We start from the raw sequence: 21052 nt of genomic DNA, 5'->3' as shown, positions 1-21052 counted from the left end.
AAAGATAACAAGTCTTTAGGTATATTTTGTACCAAATTAAATTAGAAGTCAAAAATTGTGCTTTCCTAGTTGCTACAAAGGTAAATAATGGAGAGATTTGGTACAAAACAAAATCCATATATAAATGTATATATATAATATATATATAATGTACTCATATATATATGAGTACATAAATAAAGGATAAAATATTTTCTGAAACAAATCTTCAATCAAGTATAACATTTTGATGCTTGAGAATATATGAGAATATATATATATTGTCATATATATAGAGAGAGCTAATAAAATTACCTGAGGAGTGTAATGCTTGTTTTTTTTTGTGTATATCTTTGCAATCTATTTTACATATATTGACAAAAGAGACTGTGAAATATTTAGCCATGCAGAATATGTGACCAGACCAGAGCATGTGTAGGATGTAGGAAGACTTTTCGGTAATCATTAACTCTACCCTGAAATGATTGACTACAAGTTATAATGTGTATTACCTATACTTCAATCAATAATATTAGCAAATCTCCAAATGTTAGTCACATTGGTTTGTCTCCCTTGTACATTCTTTACTCATGATATTACAGTGCTGTAACTGGGCGGTCCTTTTTAAACAAAACATTATTTTCAAAACAGAGGGTATTACTTGTTTTTAAAGCTTTTGTAAATAAAGGCTTCAAAAATGTTCTCTTATAAAAAAAGACGGGCAATAACACATGCTGATGAGGATGTGGAGAATAGGGAACCCTTGTACACTGTTGGTGGGAATGTAAATTATTATAATCACTGTGGAGAACAGTTTGGAGGTTCCTCAAAAAACTAAAAATAGAACTACCATATATGATCCAGCAATCCTACTGCTAGGTATATACCCAAAAGAAAGGACATCAGTATATCAAAGAGATGTCTACACTCCCATGTTTATTGTGCCACTATTCACAATAGCCAAGATTTGGAAGCAACCTAAGTATCTATCAACAGATGAATGGATAAAGAAGATATGGTACACATACACAATGCAGTACTATTTATCCATGAAAAGAATGAGATACTGTCATTTGCAACAACATGGAGGGAAATGGAGGTCGTGACGTTAATTGAAAGAAGTCAGACAAACTTCATATATTCTCACACATTTGTGGGAGCTAAACAATAAAGACAACTGAACTCGTGGGGATGTAGAGTAGAATGATGGTTATCAGAGGCTGGGAAGGGTAGTAATGGGTGGGGGAGTAGGGATTATTAAAGGGTAAAAAATATAGTTAGATAGAATGAATAAGATCTAGTATTTGATAGCATAACAAGGTGACTACAGTCAACAATCATTGTACATTTTAATATTGTACGTTTTAAAATATTGTACATTTTAAAAAACTAAGAGTATAATTGGATTGTTTGCAATACAAAGAAGGGATACATGCTTGAAGTGATGGTTACTGCATTTACCTTGTTGTGATTATTACACATTGTGTGCCTGTATCAAAATATCTCGTGTAACCCATAAATATATATATACCTACTATGTACTCACAAAAATTAAAAATAAAAAAATTTAACAATGACATTAAACAATAAAAAAGATATAATGAAGACAATAGTAGAGGGAGTCAGCAGAAAAGAGATCCCAATACATTTCTGATAGACAGACATTGAATAGGATGCTGGCTGATAAAGATTGGCAGATAAAATGACAGAGGGGGCTTACAGCTTGGGAGGATGTTGGTCTGCCCTGTAGGATCACAGAAAAGTTTGAAAATTGGAAATGCCAAGTAAGGCAGAGGGTGAAAATGAAATATGAGAAATTCATTGAAAATCTGTATATTAATCATTTTCCTCCACTGCATATAGAACTGCTAGTATTCAGGCATTGATTCCCAAGGCAAAGAAAAAAATCAGAAGGTTCTTCTCTAAAGAGATTGAATAAATTGTCTAAGAAGAATTGAGGTAACTAATGTGGGCATTAATGCTGTAAAACAAAGACCTCTACTATCTGGAATTTAGAGGTCCCCCAGTATAATGGCTCTATTTACATAGTTGGGGCTTATTGAGTTGCAGGCCTTATATCTGGGGTACTAAACCATTTTGCTCAACCCCTACACACATTATGAAATTTCAGAACAGCAAAGATATAGAAAAGATCCTAAAAGCTCCCAGAGAGGAAAAACATTAATAGTTAAGGGAACAAGAATTGGAATGGCTTGGTCATCTCATCAGCAACGCTGGCTCTTAGAGAGAACAATGGAGGAATGCCTTCAAAATTATGACAGAAAATTATTTCAAACCTATAATTTTGTCCTAACCAACTATCAGTTGAGTCTGATAACAAAAACATGACATTTTAATATTGCAAAGACTAATAAAAGTAAGTCCCAGCCGTACAGTAGAGGCCTAAGGAACACTTAGTCTGAATAGAAGGAAGGGGGGCTCCAAGAGAGAGGCATCAAGAAAAAGACAGGGAAAAGGATTCACCATTTTATCCATTTTTTTTTTTTTTTGAGATGGTCTCTCTCACTGTCAGCTGGGCTGGAGTGCGGTGGTACGATTTCAGCTCACTGCAACCTCTGCCTCCCGGGTTCAAGTGATTCTCCTGCCTCAGCCTCCTGAGTATCTGGGATTACAGGCACCACCACGCCCAGCTAATTTTTTGTATTTTTAGTAGAGACGGTGTTTCACCATGTTGGCCAGGCTGGTCTCGAACTCCTGACCTCATGATCTGCCCGCCTCGGCCTCCCAAAGTGCTGGGATTATAGGCGTGAGCCACCACGCCAGGCCTATCCATCTTTAAGAAATTAGAGAAACTTATGAATGTAGCAGATGATGCAAGAAAAAATAAAGGTAATTAGAAAATCCAGAAAAAAACAAGTTTTACAAATTAAGAAATGTAATACTATCAACACTTGACAGAAGAGAGAAAAATTTTAAATAATTAACAATAGTACAAACACTGTATATTGATTTTCAACTTCTGGAAATAACCAATATATAAAAGCACAGGATATTTAATTATAGAGATAGTTAATTATAAATGTAGAGCAAAACATAAACATTACCACTCTTGGCAATGTAAAAAGTAAAAGTACAAATGACTAGAATTGGTAGGTAGGGGAGAGAGATAAAGGGAACTGATGGCCTCTTTTTACAAACTCTTAGTTTTTACAAAGAACTAAGAGATACTGTCTATAGTTTACGAAACAAGAAATAAAGGTCTAAGTATATTCCTCAAAAAAAAAAAGAGGAACTAAAAAGCATCATAACTAAATTGGGACAAGAGATAGTATAAGTGAGTTATAGCCTCATTTATTAAATTACAAAGTTAATAAAGCCTAAAATAGATGAATTAAGAAATAGCAGTATATATGGAAGCAGTCAATAGAAGAACTAAACAGAAACAGTTAATAGAGTGAAAGGTAATCTCAGAGGATTAGGATTCGGAGGGTTGGAACAGTGAAACATTGCCTGCATTATAAACTTTTAGGTACTTAGTTCATATTTTTAAAAACTATGTGCATGTATTCCTCATAAGATATAAAAATAATCATATGGCAATTTAAAAACCAATTAGTAACCTTGGAACAGAAATCTTCCTTTGCCATTACTAAATTTAAATCAGTCTCTCAGAACCTTTATCTGAAAAAGCGTTCTGGCAAGAAGCCAACTAAAGAATAGCCCGTCTCTATTATTTAACCTGCCTCTTTAACTCCAGCCTCAAAGCCTATCTATATCCTTTCTCTTATAACCCACGGATACCTGACACACACTCCAGATTAAGTTATAACCAGCTTCATTTTCAGCCACAGAGATCATTTTTACGGCTTTATAGACATACAACAAACTGTACATATTTAAGTTTTTACATATGTATGTACATCTATGTACACCTGTGAAACCATCATCACAATCAAAATAACAAGGATATCCATCACCCCCAAAAGTTTCCTCATGCTCCTTTGTAATCCCTTCCCACTCAGCCCAGTCTCTGATGCCCTCTGCATTTCCAGGTAACGACTGATCTGCTTTTTGCCACTATAGATCAGTTTTCATTTTCTAGAATTTTATATAAATAGCATCACACAAGATACTTTGTCTGGCTTCTTTCTCTCAGCATAATTAGTTTGAGATTCTAAAGTTATAATATGTATCAGTTCATTCCTTTTCATTGATAAGTAGTATTCTGTTGCATGGATGTAACAGAGTTTGTTTAGCCACTATCTGTTGAGGGACAAAATGATTTGTTTCCAGTTTTTAGTTACTACAAATAAAACTGTTACGGACATTGGTGTGCAAGTCTTTGTGTGGACATACGCTTTTATTTCTCTTAGGAAATACCTTGGAGTAGAACTGTTGGGTAACATATACTATGTGGTAAGTACATGTTATAAGAAACTGCCAAACTATTTCCTAAAGTGGATGTACCATTTTACATTCCCGCCAGCAGTGTGTATGAGAGTTTCAGGTTCTCATATCCTCATCAAAACTTGGTATGGTCAGTCTTTTTAAGTTTAATCATTCTAATAGGTATGTAGTAGTCTCTCATTATGGCTTTAATTTGCATTTCTCTGATGGCTAATGATGTTGAGGATCTTTTCATATATCTTCTTTAGTGAAGTGTCTTTTCAAATACTTCACCCATTTAAATTTTTTGTTTATTTGTTTTTAGAGACAAGATCTGGCTATGTTGCCCAGGCTGGTTTCAAACTGGGCTCAAGTGATCTTGTTACCTCAGCCTCCCAAGTAGTTGGGATTACAGATATCCACCATTGTCCCTGACTCTCTTTCTTCCATTTAAAAGTATTGAGTTGTGTGTTTTTTATTATTGATTTTTTAAAAGATCATTATATATTCTTGATAACAGTTCTTTATCAGATAAGTGATTTGCAAATATTTTCTTCCATGCTGTATTTTGTCTTTTAAATATAATTTTTCCATTGAATTGCTTCACACTTTTGTTGCAGATCATTTGACCATATATGTGTGGGTTTATTTCTTGGCTCACTATTCTGCAACCAGATCTACTGTCTATATTAAAAACACTATGTACTGTAGCTTTCTAATAAGCCTTGAAATCAGGTAGCATAGGTCCTCCAACTTTGTTCTTTTTTCAAAGTTGTTTAGGATATTCTAGGTACTCAGACTTTCCACATAAATTTTCAGATCAGCTTATCAGTTCCTATAAAAAATTTAAATTGCATTGAATCTATAGATCAATTTTGGGAAAACTGACATCTTAATATTTCATATTTTTGATGCTATTAAGAATGGTATTCTTAAAATTTTCAATTTCTGATTGTTTATTCCTAGTATATAGGAATAGAATTGATTTTTAATAATGACCCTGTATCCTGTGAACTTGCTGTATTCACTTACTAGTTCTGGTAGTTGTTTTGTGGATTTCTTACAACTTTTTACAAAGATAATCATGTCGTCTGTGTATAAAGACAGTTTTATTTCCTTTCTAAATTGGTTGCCTCTTATTTATTGCTTCCTTATTTCACTGGCTAGAACCTCCAGCACAATGTTGACTAGAAATGATGAGAGCAGACATCTTAATCTTGTTCCTGATTTTAGAAGAAAAGCATTTAGTCTTTCACCATAAAGTATGATGTTACCTGTAGAACTTTTGTAGATGTCCTTTATCAATTTGTGGATGTTCCCCTCTACTCCTAGTTGGTTGGGAGTTTCTTTTTTTTTTTTAAATCATGAATTGGTATTGGATTTTGTTAAATACTTTGTTTGCATTAATTGATATGATCATATGATTTTTCTTCCTGAGCCTTAATAGAATGAATTACATTGATATTTCCCCATTAAAAGTAAGGGTATAACTGATATGCAAGTTGAAAACAGCCCAGTGAACACCCATTTCTATATTCAGAGGCCTAAACTAGAATATTAGGAGAGGAGCTCAGAATCTTATTCACATGGGTGGACATATCAATGGACATTTTCCTGTCTGTTCTATCATCCAGTTATCCATCTACCTATTCACTATTCACTGTTTGCTAGTTACTTGCTCTAGTCAAATACAGTGCAAGGCACTGAGGATACAAAGAACCTGTAGACCTTGTTCTTCTGAGGCTCACCATCTACCTAGTGAGAAGACAAACAGGTAATCACAACAATGGGATGAATGCCATATGAGGTTCATAAAGGAAAGTCTACGGAGCCGCAGAGAAGTGTTAACTCTGCTTGGGGTACAGAAGATGGGGACAATGACTTTTGAAAAATAAGCAGGATACTTCTGGGCAGAGGTGAGAGATAACAGCATTCCAGAAAAGTGGCCATAACTTAGAGCAGTGTTTTTAAGATTCTCCACACTTCCAAATGCCGTCTCCCCATGGCAGGAGTGGGAGGGACAGGCTTAAGTCCTAACATTTCTTTGAAGTCTCCCATTTTAGAAGAATTTTGCATTATACATCACACACACACACACACACACACACACACACACACACACACACACACACACACAAATGGAATGAAGTGAAGTGTTTTCTGTTAACCCTGAGCAGAATCTACACCCCAGGAAGATTCATCCTGGACTTTGGCAGACCACTGTCAGTAGGTGAAACACAATTCTATGTGTAGGAGTGGAAGGTCACTGGTAAACAATCGGCAACTAGGAGCAGCTTCTCAGGGTAGTTGTTTAACCTCAGAATCATGTCAATCAGGCACTAGGCATGCAATTAGAAATACCCAGGCTTCAAAGCTTGTATGTTTGCCTAAGGACCTAAATTATCATTCGCTCACTCTGTGATTATCCCAGCTCCATGATGAGTCAAGTTCTACCTAGCACTGCCAAAAAACAGCAAGAATGCTTTTAATAGCTTTAAAAAAGTTTTCAAATTTCTTTGGCAAATGAAGTCAGCTGTACAGTATCTTGCTGGGGTCTTAAATTGACATTGAACTTGGACCATGCAGAGCCAAGTTCTAAGCAATAAATAATTATGTTAGTACTAAAATCCTTGAGCACTTGCCAGTCACAATATTCATTTTTACTTGTACTAATGGTAACTGCTGAAATAGTAATCAGAGATCTCATCTCTTATCAGCTGGTACCTAGTTGTGTGGAAAGTGCTGCCATATCATGCTTGAGAATTGATTAGAAATGTTTTACATTATTTCTTGCCAATAAAGGTCAAATTCTGTTACAACACAATGTAAACTTTTATAGAATGAAGAAATTTCTAAGGGCAAGTTGGTGGCGCATTTATTTTTAGCAACATTCAATACCATAGAGCCCAAGGCAACCAAGTATTTTGAATCAACAAAGATCCTGCTTTTTATAAAGGATAGTAGGCTACCCAAACTTTTCTATGAGTTCCTACTTCAGTGTTTTTCAAATATTTAACACTTTAACCTATGCCGCTTTAATAAATGTTAAACATTTCATGCAGTCTCTTTTTCTGATGGCAATCCGTTTCCCAAGGAAATATCCCTGGTTTACAATTATGTGCTGTGTATTTGTACCAGCCAAACAGACTTTATCAAATTTTACTTTTTTTAGTTTGCATTATGAGAAAAGTAGTTTGTTTCCAAAAAGAATAAAAATATGATAAGCATTCTCTTCTTTCTAAAAATTGTTGCCTCTGTGTTTATATGGGTTTCATTCATAGTTATCACCACCTTTCACTTCTACTGCTCCCCAGAGATGTAGCATTTATCTGAATACATTTACTTGAATTTTTCAAAATCTACCCACCCCCAGTAACATACAACATAACATGGGCATTTCCATAAACCTCAAATAATTCCTTCAATAAACACTGACCAAAATACCACTGTGGAATGCAAAATAGACTCTGCAATGCAACAGGAATACAAATATCAGTAAGACGTGGCTCTTGCTCTTTACACAGTATTGTTTCATATGATGACTCTTAACCAGGGGCCAGTATCAGAATTACTTGGAGAGTCTTTTCAGAATTGACATGGGCAGTGCTGAGACCACCAGCTAGGGAGATGACATCTGAAGTGGCTTTTGAAGGTTTGGTAGTTTGCTCGATAGAGATGGAACTGAAGGGGTATCCTAGACAGACGGAATAGTATGTACAAAAGGGTTAAAGCATGCCACTTACCTCTAAATTAATGGCATCTATACAACAGAAATAACAATCACCATGGGATTGTTGTGAGAATTAAATGAGAACATGTATAAAAGTGCTTGGTGCATTGTAGATGTTCAATTAATGTTAGTTGTATTCTTCCCCCCTAACATTTAAAATAAAATTGATTTAGACAATTACTATTATTGTTTTTTACCTAGTGTGACCCTGAAGTAATGGCATATAGAATGGGTAAGATGGAATTGGAAACAAAGGGAGAAAGACAAGCTTGCAGCTTGGGGAGAGATGGGGCAACATGGTAGCACCAGGTATACTCAGAGAGGAAGGACCTAAATTAGTGTTAAAAGGCAATCAAAAAGCTGGAAAACACACTTCAGGATATAATCCAGGAGAACTTCCCCAACCTAGCAAGACAGGCCAACATGCAAATTCAGGAAATACAGAGGGCACCACTAAGATACTCCATGAGAAGATCAACCCCAAGACACATAACCATCAGATTCTCCAAGGTTGAAATGAAGGAAAAAGTGTTAAGGGCAGCCAGAGAGAAAGGCTAGGTCACCTACAAAGGGAAGCCCATCAGACTAAGAATGGACGTCTCAGCAGAAACTCTACAAGCCAGAAGAGATTGGGGGCCAATATTCAACATTCTTAGAAAAGAATTTTCAACCCAGAATTTCATATCCAGCCAAACTAAGCTTCATAAGCAAAGGAGAAATAAAATCCTTTCCAGACAAGCAAATGCTGAGGGATTTTGTTATTGCCAGCCTGCCTTGCAAGAGCTCCTGAAAGAAGCACTAAATATGGAAAGGAAAAACCAGTACCAGCCACTGCAAAAACACACCAAAATATAAAGACCAATGACACTATGAAGAAACTGCATCAATTAGTGTGCACAATAACCAGATAGCATCATGGTGACAGGATCAAATTCACACATAACAATACTAACCTTAAATGTAAATGGGCTAAATGGCCCAATTAAAAGACACAGACTGGTAAATTGGATAAAGAGTCAAGACCCATTGGTGTGCTGTATTCGGGAGACCCATCTCATGTGCAAAGACACACATAGACTCAAAACAAAGGGATGGAGGAAAATTTTCCAAGCAAATGGAAAGCAAAAAAAGCAGGGGTTGCAATCCTAGTCTCTGACAAAACAGACTTTAAAAAAACAAAGATCAAAAAAGACAAAGAAGGGTATTACAAAATGGTAAAGGCAACAATGCAACAATAGCTAACTATTCTAAATATATATGCACCCAATACAGGAGTACCCAGATTCGTAAAACAAGTTCTTAGAGACCTACGAAGAGACTTAGACTCCCACACAATAATCGTGGGAGACTTTAACACCCCACTGTCAATATTAGACAGATCAATGAGATAAAAATTAACAAGAATATTCAGGACTTGAACTCAGTTCTGGAACAAGTGGACCTAATAGACATCTACAGAATTCTTCACCCCAAATCAACAAAATATACATTCTTCTCAGTGCCACATGGCACTTAGTCTAAAATAGACCACATAATTGGAAGTAAAACACTTCTCAGCAAATGCAAAAGAACTGACATCGTAACAAACAGTCTCTCAGACCACAGTGCAATCAAATTAGAACTCAGGATTAAGAAACTCACTTAAAACCACACAATTACATGGAAATTGAACAACCTGCTCCTGAATGACTCCTGGGTAAATGATGAAATTAAAGCAGAAATCAAGAAGTTCTTTGAAACCAATGAGAACAAGGAGACAATGTACCAGAATCTCTGGGACACAGCTAAAGCAGTGTTAAGAGGGAAATTTATAGCACTAAATGCCAACATCAGAAAGCTAGAGAGATCTCAAATCGACACCCTAACATCACAATTAAAAGAGCTAGAGAGGCAAGAGCAAACTAATCCAAAAGCTAGCAGAAGACAAGAAATAACTAAGAACAGAGCAGAATTGAAGAGGACAGATACACAAAAAACCCTCTAAAAAAAAAAATCAATGAATCCAGGAGCTGAGTTTTTGAAAAAATTAACAAAATAGACCACTAGCTAGACTAATAAAGAAGAAAAGACAGAATTAAGTGGACACAATAAAAAATAATAATGGGGATATCACCACTGACCCCACAGAAGTACAAACTACCATCAGAGAATAATATAAAAATCTCTACGCAAATAAACTAGAAAATCTAGAAGAAATGGATAAATTCCTGGACACATACACCCTCCCAAGACTAAACCAGGAAGAAATCGAATCCCTGAATAGACCAATAATAAGTTCTAAAATTGAGGCAGTAATTAATAGCCTACCAACCAAAAAAAAAAAAAAAAAGCCCAGGACCAGATGGATTCACAGCCAAATTCTACCAGAGGTACAAAGAGAAGCTGGTACCATTCCTTCTGAAACTATTCCAAATTGAAAAGGAGGAACTACTCCCTAACTCATTTTATGAAGCCAGCATCATCCTGATACCAAAACTGGGAAGAGACACAACAAAAACAGAAAACTTCAGGCCAATATTCCTGATGAATATCGATGCAAAAATCCTCAATAAAAACACTGGCAAACTGAATCCAGCAGCACATCAAAAAACTTATCCATCAAGATCAAGTTTGCTTCATTCCTGGAATGCAAAGCTGGTTCAACATATGCAAATCAATAAATGTAATCCATCACATAAACAGAACCAAAGACAAAAACCACATGATTATCTCAATAGATGCAGAAAAGGCCTTTGATAAAATTCAACATCCCTTCATGTTAAAAACTCTCAATAAACTAAGTATCGATGGAACATATGTCAAAATAATAAGAGCTATTTATGACAAACCCACAGCCAATATCATATTCAATGGGCAAAAGCTGGACACATTCCCTTTGAAAACCAGCACAGGACAAGGATGCCCTCTCTTACCACTCCGATTCAACATAGTCTTGGAAGTTGTGGCCAGGGCAATCAGGCAAGAGAAAGAAATAAGGGTATTCAAATAAGAAGAGAGGAAGTCAGATTGTCTCTGTTTGCAGACAACATGATTTTATATTTAGAAAACCCCATTGTCTCAGCCCCCAAACTCCTTAAATTGATAAGCAAGTTCAGCAAAGTCTCAGAATACAAAATCAATGTGCAAAAATCACAAGCATTCCTTTACACCAAAAATAGACAACAGAGAGCCAAATCATGAGTGAACTCCCATTCACAATCACTACAAAGAGAATAAAATACCCAGGAATAGAGCTAACAAGGGATTTGAAGGACCTCTTCAAGAAGAACTTGTTACAAACCACTGTTCAAGGAAATAAGGGAGGACACAAACAATTGGAAAAACATTCCATCCTCAAGGATAGGAAGAATCAATATCATGAAAATGGCCATACTGCCCAAAGTAATTTATAGATTCAATGTTATTTCCATCAAACTACCATTGACATTCCTCACAGAATTAGAAAAAACTACTTTAAATTTCATGTGGAATCAAAGACAACCCTGTATAGCCAAGACAATCCTAAGTAAAAAGAACAAAGCTGGAGGCATCACATTACCTGACTTCAAACTATACTACAAGGCTACAGTAACCAAAACAGCACGGTACTGGTACCAAAACAGACATATAGATCAATGGAAGAGAACAGAGACCTCAGAAGTAACACCACACATCTACAACCATCTGATTGTCGACAAGCCTGACAAAAAGAGGCAATGGGAAAATGACTCCCTATTTAATAAATGGTGTTGAGAGTTCTGTCTAGCCACATGCAGAAATTTGAAACTGGACCCCTTCCCTACACCACATACAAAAATTAACTCAAGATGGATTAAGGACTTACATGTAAAACCCAGAACCATAAAAACCCTAGAAGAAAACCTAGGCAATACCATTCAGGACACAGGCATGGGCAAAGACTTCATGACGAAAATGCCAAAAGCAATTGCAACGAAAGCCAAAATTGACAAACGGGATCTAATTAAACTAAAGAGCTTCTGCACAGCAAAACAAAGTATCGTCAGAATGAACAGGCAACCTACAGAATGGGAGAAAACTTTTGCGATCTACCCATCTGACAAAGGTCTAATATCCAGAATTTACAAGGAACTGAAATTTGCAAGAAAAAAACAACCCCAATCAGAAAGTGGGCAAACGATATGAACAGACAATTCTCAAAAGAAGACATTTACATAGCCAACAAACATATGAAAAAAAGCTCAACATCACTGATAATTAGAGAAATGCAAATTAAAACCACAATGAGATACGATCTCATGCCAGTCAGAATGGCAATTATTAAAAAGTCAGGAAACAATAGATGATGGCGAGGCTGTGGAGAAATAGGAATGCTTTTACACTGTTGGTGGGAATGTAAATTAGTTCAACCATTGTGGAAGACAGTATGGCAGTTCCTCAAGGATCTAGAACCAAAAATACCATTTGACCCAACAATCTCATTACTGGATATATACCCAAAGGAATAAATCATTCTACTATAAATAAATCATCTAAATAAATCATTCTACTGATTTAAAGACACATGCACATGTATGTTTATTGCAGCACTATTTACAATAGCAAAGTCATGGAACCAACCCAAATGCCTATCAATGATAGAGTGGATAAAGAAAATGTGGCACATATACACCATGGAATACTACGCAGCCATAAAAAGGAATGAGATCATGTCCTTTGAAGGGACTTGGATGAAGCTGGAAGCCATCATCTCAGCAAACTAACACAGGAACAGAAAACCAAACATCTCATGTTCTCACTCATAAGTGGGAGTTGAACAATAAGAACACATGGACACAGGGAGGTGAACAACACACACCAGGGCTTGTTTGGAGGTGGGGGGCAAGGGGACGGGACTTAGAGGACGAGTCAATAGGTGCAGCAAACCACCATGACACATGTATACCTATGTAACAAACCTGCATGTTCTGCACATGTATTCAGGAACTTAAAGTAAAATTTTAAGAAAGGCCATCAAAATCAGATACAACTAACAGTTGTGAAAGAAATCATTTATCCGCTAGTCACATTGGAATAGGAAAAAAGAAAGTCACTCTGGTTATCTGGTCCTAAAGCAAGAAAAAGTCATGCTGCATATATATTCTGATTACATTTTAGTCCTCCTTACTGCTGTTTCCATGTTTAGGTGGGGAGGACAGAAAGGTGTGTGTGTGTGGTAATGGTAATGAGAGAGGGAAGAATAAAAAAGAATAAAATGAAGTCCCGGATACATCCAGAAAAACAATAATCTTATAGGCATCTTGCTTACCAACAAAACTCCCTCTACTTTGTGCACAACAATCCAATAAGGTTCTTGTGATTCACTGTCTGCCACTGGTGACTTAGCATTCACTTTAGTGGATGCTTCCTTTGCCTACGTTGTAGCTAATTAGTACAGAAGCACAAATCGACACATTTATAAAAAGGTAGCAGCCTGAATTTTAAACCTTTTTCTAATATAAATAAAAAGCCTAACACTTTGAAAGCATTGTTCCCTCAATTCTAACAAAGAGAGAATTAGTAAAACTAAAACTATTGTTTAAAAATTCATAGTTTATAACCACTCAAAGGTGGGCAAGGTTGTCATTAGTGAAATAAAAATTAAGACAAAAATGAAATATCATTAGACACTCATTAGAAAGGCTGAAATTCAAAAACTGATAATATCAATTGCTGGCAAGAAAGCATAGTAACAGGAACCCTCATTCACTGCTGGTGAGATTGCAAAAATGGTTAGCCACTTTGGAAGACAGTTTGGCAGTTCTTACAAAGTTAAACATAGTTTTACCATATGATCCAGCAATCACACTCCTTTGTATTTACCCAACTGATTTGAAACTTATGATTACACAAAAATCTGCACACAAATGTTTATAGCAGCCTTACTCATAATCACCAAAATTAGAAGCAACCAAGATGTCACTTAATAGGTGAATGAATAAACAAACTGTGGTACATCCATATAATAGAATTCTATTCAGCGATAAAACAGGAATGAGCTATCAAGCTATGCAAAGACATGGCTAAATGTAAAATATATATTGCCAAGTGAAAGAAGCCAGTTGGAAAGTCTATACACTTCACTATCCTATTTATGCAACATTTTGGAAAAGGCAAAACTGTAGAGATGGTATACAGATGATCAGTGGTTGTCAGAGGTATGTGGAGGAGGAGGGAGGGTTGAGTAGGTGGGACACAGGAGATTTTTAGGGTGACGAAATATTCCGTATGATACTGTAATGGTGGATATACAACACTATGCATTTTTCAAACTTCACATAATTTTACAGGCCAAAGAGTAAATCTTAATGTATGCAAAAGTTAAAAAATAATCTAAGAAGTCATCAGGGGATTGATCTCAGGATGGGATACAGAATTTGACAAAAGAATCTAATTATATGTATGAAACAACTTCTCTGAAGGACCAGGGGGAAAAAGGCCCAACCTAAGTAATTTTGGAAATGAGTTTGTAAGACTAAAGACAAAAGGAACCATAGATAAGCATCTACTATATTTGATAAAGTTGTCCCCACAGAGGTGTGAATTAACAAGCCTGAAACCACTATAGCCACAAATTGGAATCGGATGATCAAGTAAATGGATGGTGGATGGCAACAGGAAGTTACACGCAAGCAGGAGAGAAGGTTAGAATGATCCATGTGGTATTGTATTAGCGTTGGGGACATCAGTATGAACTCATGTTTAGCTTAGTAATGACCCAGATGGTTACATATGGAAATATTCATAGATATGTGTATACATACATGGGCTAGTATACACATACATTTTCTTCCTCTGTCAGCTGAGAAGGCCTAGAAGTAATGACACCCAGTAGCAATGAGCACATCTAGCACTCAGATCTTGTTTTGTAATACCCAATAAAAGGAACCAGAGATCCTTGGAGAATTGGGTGATCATAGGACTAACTGGGGCAGGAAATATACATATGAACCTGTAGCATCTTGTAGTGCCATCAAGTTAAGAAGTGTTCAATAAAAGCCCACATGCATGAGGGTACATCAAAGGGACACAGGAGCCAACTGAAAGACCTCCCAAAGGCCAAAGCCAGGATGATTTGAACAACAGGATAAAGCGTATTGGATTATAACCCAAAGTATAAAATAAATATCACTGTATCTAGACATAAATAAATAAATAAATAAATAAATAAATAGTGTGAGAATAGGCAGATCAACTGCAGAAGAATTCCAAATAATTTACGTAGATACTTCACCATCAAGGAGGTGGAGCCTAATCCCTCACTCCTTTAGCATGGGCTGTGCATAATGATTTCCTTACAAACAGTGAAATATGAAAAGGCAAAATAAGTTTACAGTGGAGAAATCTGACAAACACTACTTGGCCAGGTGACCAAGGTTAACAATAATAGTGATAAGTCATGTTGATACTATGTACTTAAAATTGTTTTTTTCAATCAGCTTCCCCAAGTTGAAGATAGTATGTACCTTTGCTATGATGTGCTTCAAATGGCATTTTACCTCTGTAGTCTTCCTTCCAAAAGCCCATAACCCCATTCTAGTCATGAGAAAAACATTAGACAAATCCCAACTGAAGGACATTCTGCAAAATACCTAACTAGTACTCCTCAAAACTGTTAAGGTCATTGGAAAGTCTGAGAAATTACTATAGTCAAGGGGATACTAAATGTACTGTGGCATCTTGGATGGAATCTTGGAACAGAAAGAGGACATTAGATAAAAACTAAAAACAGTGAATAAAGTATGAATTTTAATTAATAATAATGTATCAGTATTAGGTCATTTGATATGACAAATGTACCATCTAATGTAATAGGGGCACACTGGGGATAGAGTATATGGGAACTCTGTATTATCTCCACAACTTTTCTGTAAATGTAAAACTATTATAACATTAAACGTTTATATAAAAATTTTATTTAAAATATTGCATTAATATATTATTTAAGAGAAATGCTGACAAGGAAGTATAAAATTTAACATAAAACCAGAAGAACTTGTCAATGCAATGGTGAAGGGGAAAAATGGTATTTCTAGACTGGGATCACCCTATGAAGATTTCCAACACAAAGGAAAAGAAGGAGAAAAGTATGCATACAAAAGAAGCTGCTCTCACTGCAGTGACATGCAAAATCTTATCTGGCGAAGTTAAATAGCAATGCTCTGGAATGTCATGATAGCACAATAGGAATTAGCCAAATAACTTAGCCTGCAGTTACCCACAGACTAATTTGTTTTCTGAAGAACCACATTCCAAAGTTTACACAAATCATGAAGCCTACAAAGATTTATTTTTAGTGTCTTTTTTCTTGCAATAATGCTAAAATTGAACTTTTCTAGACATTAAATATAATTTGAAAGTTTGTTATTGGAGATCCAAAACACAAATACTATGACTTCTGAAGCAGAATCCAAGATTTTCTCCTCTTCATATATGATTCCTTATTTTGATGCTTTTCAATTAAATTCACAGTAAATCCAAAAGGAAGGGCTCTTGTATGGCCACTATTGGAATTAAACTTTGACTTATCGGCACTAACAAAGATAAAACTATATAGACCGGTGCACTAGGCTGGACTTGAACTATGCCACAATAATGTAAAAAGCAAGACTGTTGAAGAGGGTGGGGAAAGAGAGAGCTCAATGGCATAAAATGATTGTTTCACACCACATACTTGTTAATCTGGATGAGACTAACGTTATAAGTATCTGCCAGTGTCTCCTTGAGAAACAAGTTGGCGGTCTCATGGTTCTGAGTTTCCCTGAAATATTTATTCTGTTATTCCTTTGGGTAATTATAGCTTATTAGCCCTAGTTATATTCTCATGTTGCATAGTAAATTATTCTCCTCTCTCCTTGGTGTTTACACCCTTCAGACAGTTGTATCCCCACCCTCTTCCCCCTTAGTCATCACTTAGTTAAATTGTATAGACAAAATTCTTTTAATCTTTGCTCATAAATCAATCCCTCTGGCCCCTTAATCATTTTTGTTACTCTTCTCTGAACTCCCTCCAATTAATCTATATCTTTTCAGTTAATGAGTTTGGAGAAGCTGAATAGCCCAGGTGTGATCCCAGTCATGTTTAGTGTCTGTGTGTTTATAAATGCACCCAAGAGTTTTTTTTTTTGTAATGGGGATTAAAAAATACAATAAATTATCAGTGGCTTTTCTGCCCCATTTTGTAGTACTCCAAATGGTTACTTATCTATCAGCTATGGGTTTTCATCATCAATGGCCATTTCTCAAGTTTTAACTCCTGCTAGACTACGAAGTCTATTCTAGTTCCTGCTGTTAGCCAGTCACAAATACTCTCAGTTATCTGTCAAAAATAAATCTATTTAGAGTGAATCCAATCAGTTACTTTCGAAAGAACCCTAGGTTTAATTTTCCCAGAGATTTTTTTTCAAACCAGTCTGTGTGTACGGATACCACCAGAGTTGACTGTCTTCACAGGAAAAGCTAAGCTGGAGTTTGGAAATGGTTTTGATAAAACTGAAAGGAAATTAACTCACTTGACTGCTAAAGGAGTGAAGGTTCTCTTTTTAGGAAAAAGGTAACACATTTCTTAGAGAACTGTCACTTCATAGTAAGGCAGATGATTTCAGAATAACAATTTCTTTGCAGAGAGTTCAAGTTACATTTCACTTGTAATAGGTATTCAGCTTCCTGGCCGGGCACGGTGGCTCACACCTGTAATCCCAGCACTTTGGGAGGCTGAGGCAGGCAGATCACTTGAGGTCAGGAGTTGGAGACCTGCCTGGCCAATATGGCGAAACCCCATCTCTACTGAAAATACAAAAATTAGCCTGGTGTGGTGGCACACGCCTATGGTCCCAGCTACTTGGGAGGCTGAGGCAGGAGAATCTCTTGAACCCGACAGACGGAGGTTGTAGTGAGCTGAGATTGTGCCTCTGCACTCCAGCCTGGGTGACAGAGGAAGACTCTGTCTGGAAAAAAAAAAAAAAAAAGCAGGGGATGGGGTATTCAGCTTCCTTTAGCAGAAAGGATGGATTAGCCTATTCTGGAATTTGGGAAATAAATTCAGTTTAGGCATAATTTCATCACCAGTACTTGCCATCATGAATTCCCTTCCATTTCTTTCCTGCTGATATTCTTTTGCCTTTTTCAAAGTAGTTATACCCATGAGAAGGTATAAAATTAGTTAACAAATGGTTACTAAGCATCTACATTGTACAGAACTTGTAAATTACCAGACATTATAGAATAAGATATATATAAAAAGAGAACCTCAAAATATATTTCATGCTTACATAGGAGTTTGTGATCTTTTGGGGGTAGCAAAACACAAGGTATATGAAAACCAGAGACTGACTTAAAACATATTATATTAACAATACTATTATTAAAAAATTGATAATCTAAGTGCCATAGAAATTTGGAATGAAGAGGCGATTAGCATAAAATAGAGTTAATCTGGGATTACTTGATGTAGATGAAAAGTGATTTTAGTCAATTTTCTTCCTCTGGTATATAGTTTCTGATGAAGAAATGTGTTCAAACAATAGGTAAAGGAAGGTTTGAGGATCATCTGTGGATAATATTTATCCATGATATTCCTTTACCTGTTAACACAAACACTAGGAGTTGGGCTTTATAAGCTTACTGTGGTTCTGAAATACTCTCCTAGTTTTGAGTTCAAACACCTTAATCTATAAGACCAAATATGTAAATGGCAACATAACTCAGTGGGGAAAGGCAACCTATTTTCTGTAAGTAGAAATCATGTCTTGATTCATTTGCAAGAGTTTTTGAGGAAGTAAATAAGAATATGGTCAATGGGAAACCAATGGATGATATTTATTTGGGTTTTCAAGTTTTTTTAAGGTCATATACCACAGATTGCTTACAAACAAAAATGAGCGGCCGGGCATGGTGGCTCATGCCTGTAATCCCAGCACTTTGGGAGGCCTAGGCGGGTGGATCACCTGAGGTCAGGAGTTTGAGACCAGCCTGGCCAACATGGCAAAACCCCGTCTCTACTAAAAATACAAAAATTAGCCAGGTGTGGTGGCAGGCACCTGTAATCCCAGCTACTCGGGAGGCTGAGGCAGGGATTATTGCTTGAACCCAGGAGGTGGAGGTTGCAGTGAGCTGAGACGTGCCATTATACTCCAGCCTGGGTGACAGAGCAAGACTCTATGTCAACAACAACAACAAAAAAATGAGGTAACACAGAAGCTGTAGGACCAGGAGAACAATTTTAAGGACAATAAACAAAGGAGACTGATCTAGATATTAAAAAATGTAATGATGAGCACTCCCCAGATCTATCATTTATTGAGTTCCTATTATGAACTCAATAAAGAGTATTATTATACCAGGCACCATACTAGGTACTTTCACACAGTGCTTCTCAAACTTTTCAATAAAGTACCCATAAGAAAAGAGATTAGGCCGGGTGTGGTGGCTCACGCCTGTAATCCCAGCACTTTGGGAGGCCGAGGCGGGTGGATCACAAGATCAGGAGATTGAGACCATCCTGGCTAACACAGTGAAACCCTGTCTCTACTAAAAACATACAAAAAAATTAGCCGGGCGTGGTGGCGGGTGCCTGTAGTCCCAGCTACTTGGGAGGCTGAGGCAGGAGAATGGCGTGAACCCGGGAGGCAGAGCTTGTAGTGAGCCAAGATCGCGCCACTGCACTCCAGCCTGGGCGACAGAGTGAGACTCTGTCTCAAAAAAAAAAAAAAAAAAAAAAAGAACAGTAGAGATTAATGTTACTAATGTCTGGTGGCATGTACCAAAATAGAAAATTTCTTTGGTTTATCTTAAAATTCATATAAATGTTGCATTCTACTTTATAATAAATGTTTTACTTCAAAGATAATGCTTTAAGTCGCTTATTTATTGAAATTGGCATAAAAGGAAAATGGCTCATGTTTAATCTGTGTCCTCTCTGTAACTTCAGCCTTGCATAACTGATCTCATTTAATTCTCATACCAGTACCCTGAAGTAGTCATTATTCCCATTTTGTAGATGTGGAAGTTGGGGTCGAGAGAGTATAAAACTCAGGTGTATCTGCCTTCAAAGTCTGCACTTAACGGTATCATGCATCACTACTGAAACTGCAGAATTAACTAATTGGAAAAGATGTTGAAGACTATCTTGTTCAACAACTTTATTTACTCAGAGAAAACTGAGGCCAAGAGAGGAGCACCGACAAGAAAGCCACATAAGGTTGCAGCAGAACTGGGATCAGAATCTGTCTTAATCTGGAGGGTTTTCTCTGCCCTCTCCCGCCCCAGACAGGTTAGATTCTACTGTTACGTGCTTCCATAGCACCCTGCACTTCCTCCCATGTCCACACTTAGTTTTTATTTTTTATTGCTTGTTTAGTTGTCTGACTTCTCTACTGGACCATAAAAGCCCTAGGAAGGCAAGGACTATGTCTGTCTTGCTCATTATTATACCTTCAGCACCCAGCAAAGTGACCAGTGCAGAGAGTAGGCACTCAATAAATAGTTTTTGCATATATGTACACCTGTCATGATGCTTTTTTTTTTTTTCGCTCTTGTTGCCCAGGCTGGATTGCAATGGCACGATCTTGGCTCACCGCAACCTCCGCCTCCTGGGTTCAAGTGAGTCTCCTGCCTCAGCCTCCCGAGTAGCTGGGATTACAGGGATGTGCCACCACACCCGGCTAATTTTGTATTTTTAGTAGAGATGGGGTTTTGCCATGTTGGTCAGGCTGGTCTTGAACTCCCGACCTCAGGTGATCCACCCACCTTGGCCTCCCAAAGTGCTGGGATTACAGGCATGAGCCACCGCGCCTGGTCCATGATGCTTTTTTAATTCACAATACCACACAGTCTATCTTAACATTTTTGCTAGTGATCTGGAAGAACATGGGTTTAAGATTACAGAGGACATAAAGTTCTTTCTATATGAAAGGCTACAACAAATGGGAAACATTACAAAAAGAAAGGCCTAATGAGACTTATGAGAGGATAGAAAAGGTAAAATTTCCTATAAGGGTG

At 36.8% G+C, this 21052-nt stretch overlaps 1 protein-coding gene across 2 annotated transcripts in view; it reads right to left on the bottom strand.

The window, feature by feature from the left end:
• Nucleotides 1-21052, bottom strand: part of EDA (ectodysplasin A) — a 426944-nt gene that overhangs the window by 99944 nt on the left and 305948 nt on the right. The gene's annotated exons all lie outside the window — the stretch shown is intronic.

Source organism: Pan paniscus, chromosome X (genome assembly GCF_029289425.2).
Source record: "Pan paniscus chromosome X, NHGRI_mPanPan1-v2.0_pri, whole genome shotgun sequence".
NCBI classification, from domain to species: Eukaryota; Metazoa; Chordata; class Mammalia; order Primates; family Hominidae; genus Pan; species Pan paniscus.
The sequence above is the reverse complement of the archived record's forward strand: the minus strand, read 5'-3'. Positions and strand labels throughout refer to the sequence as shown.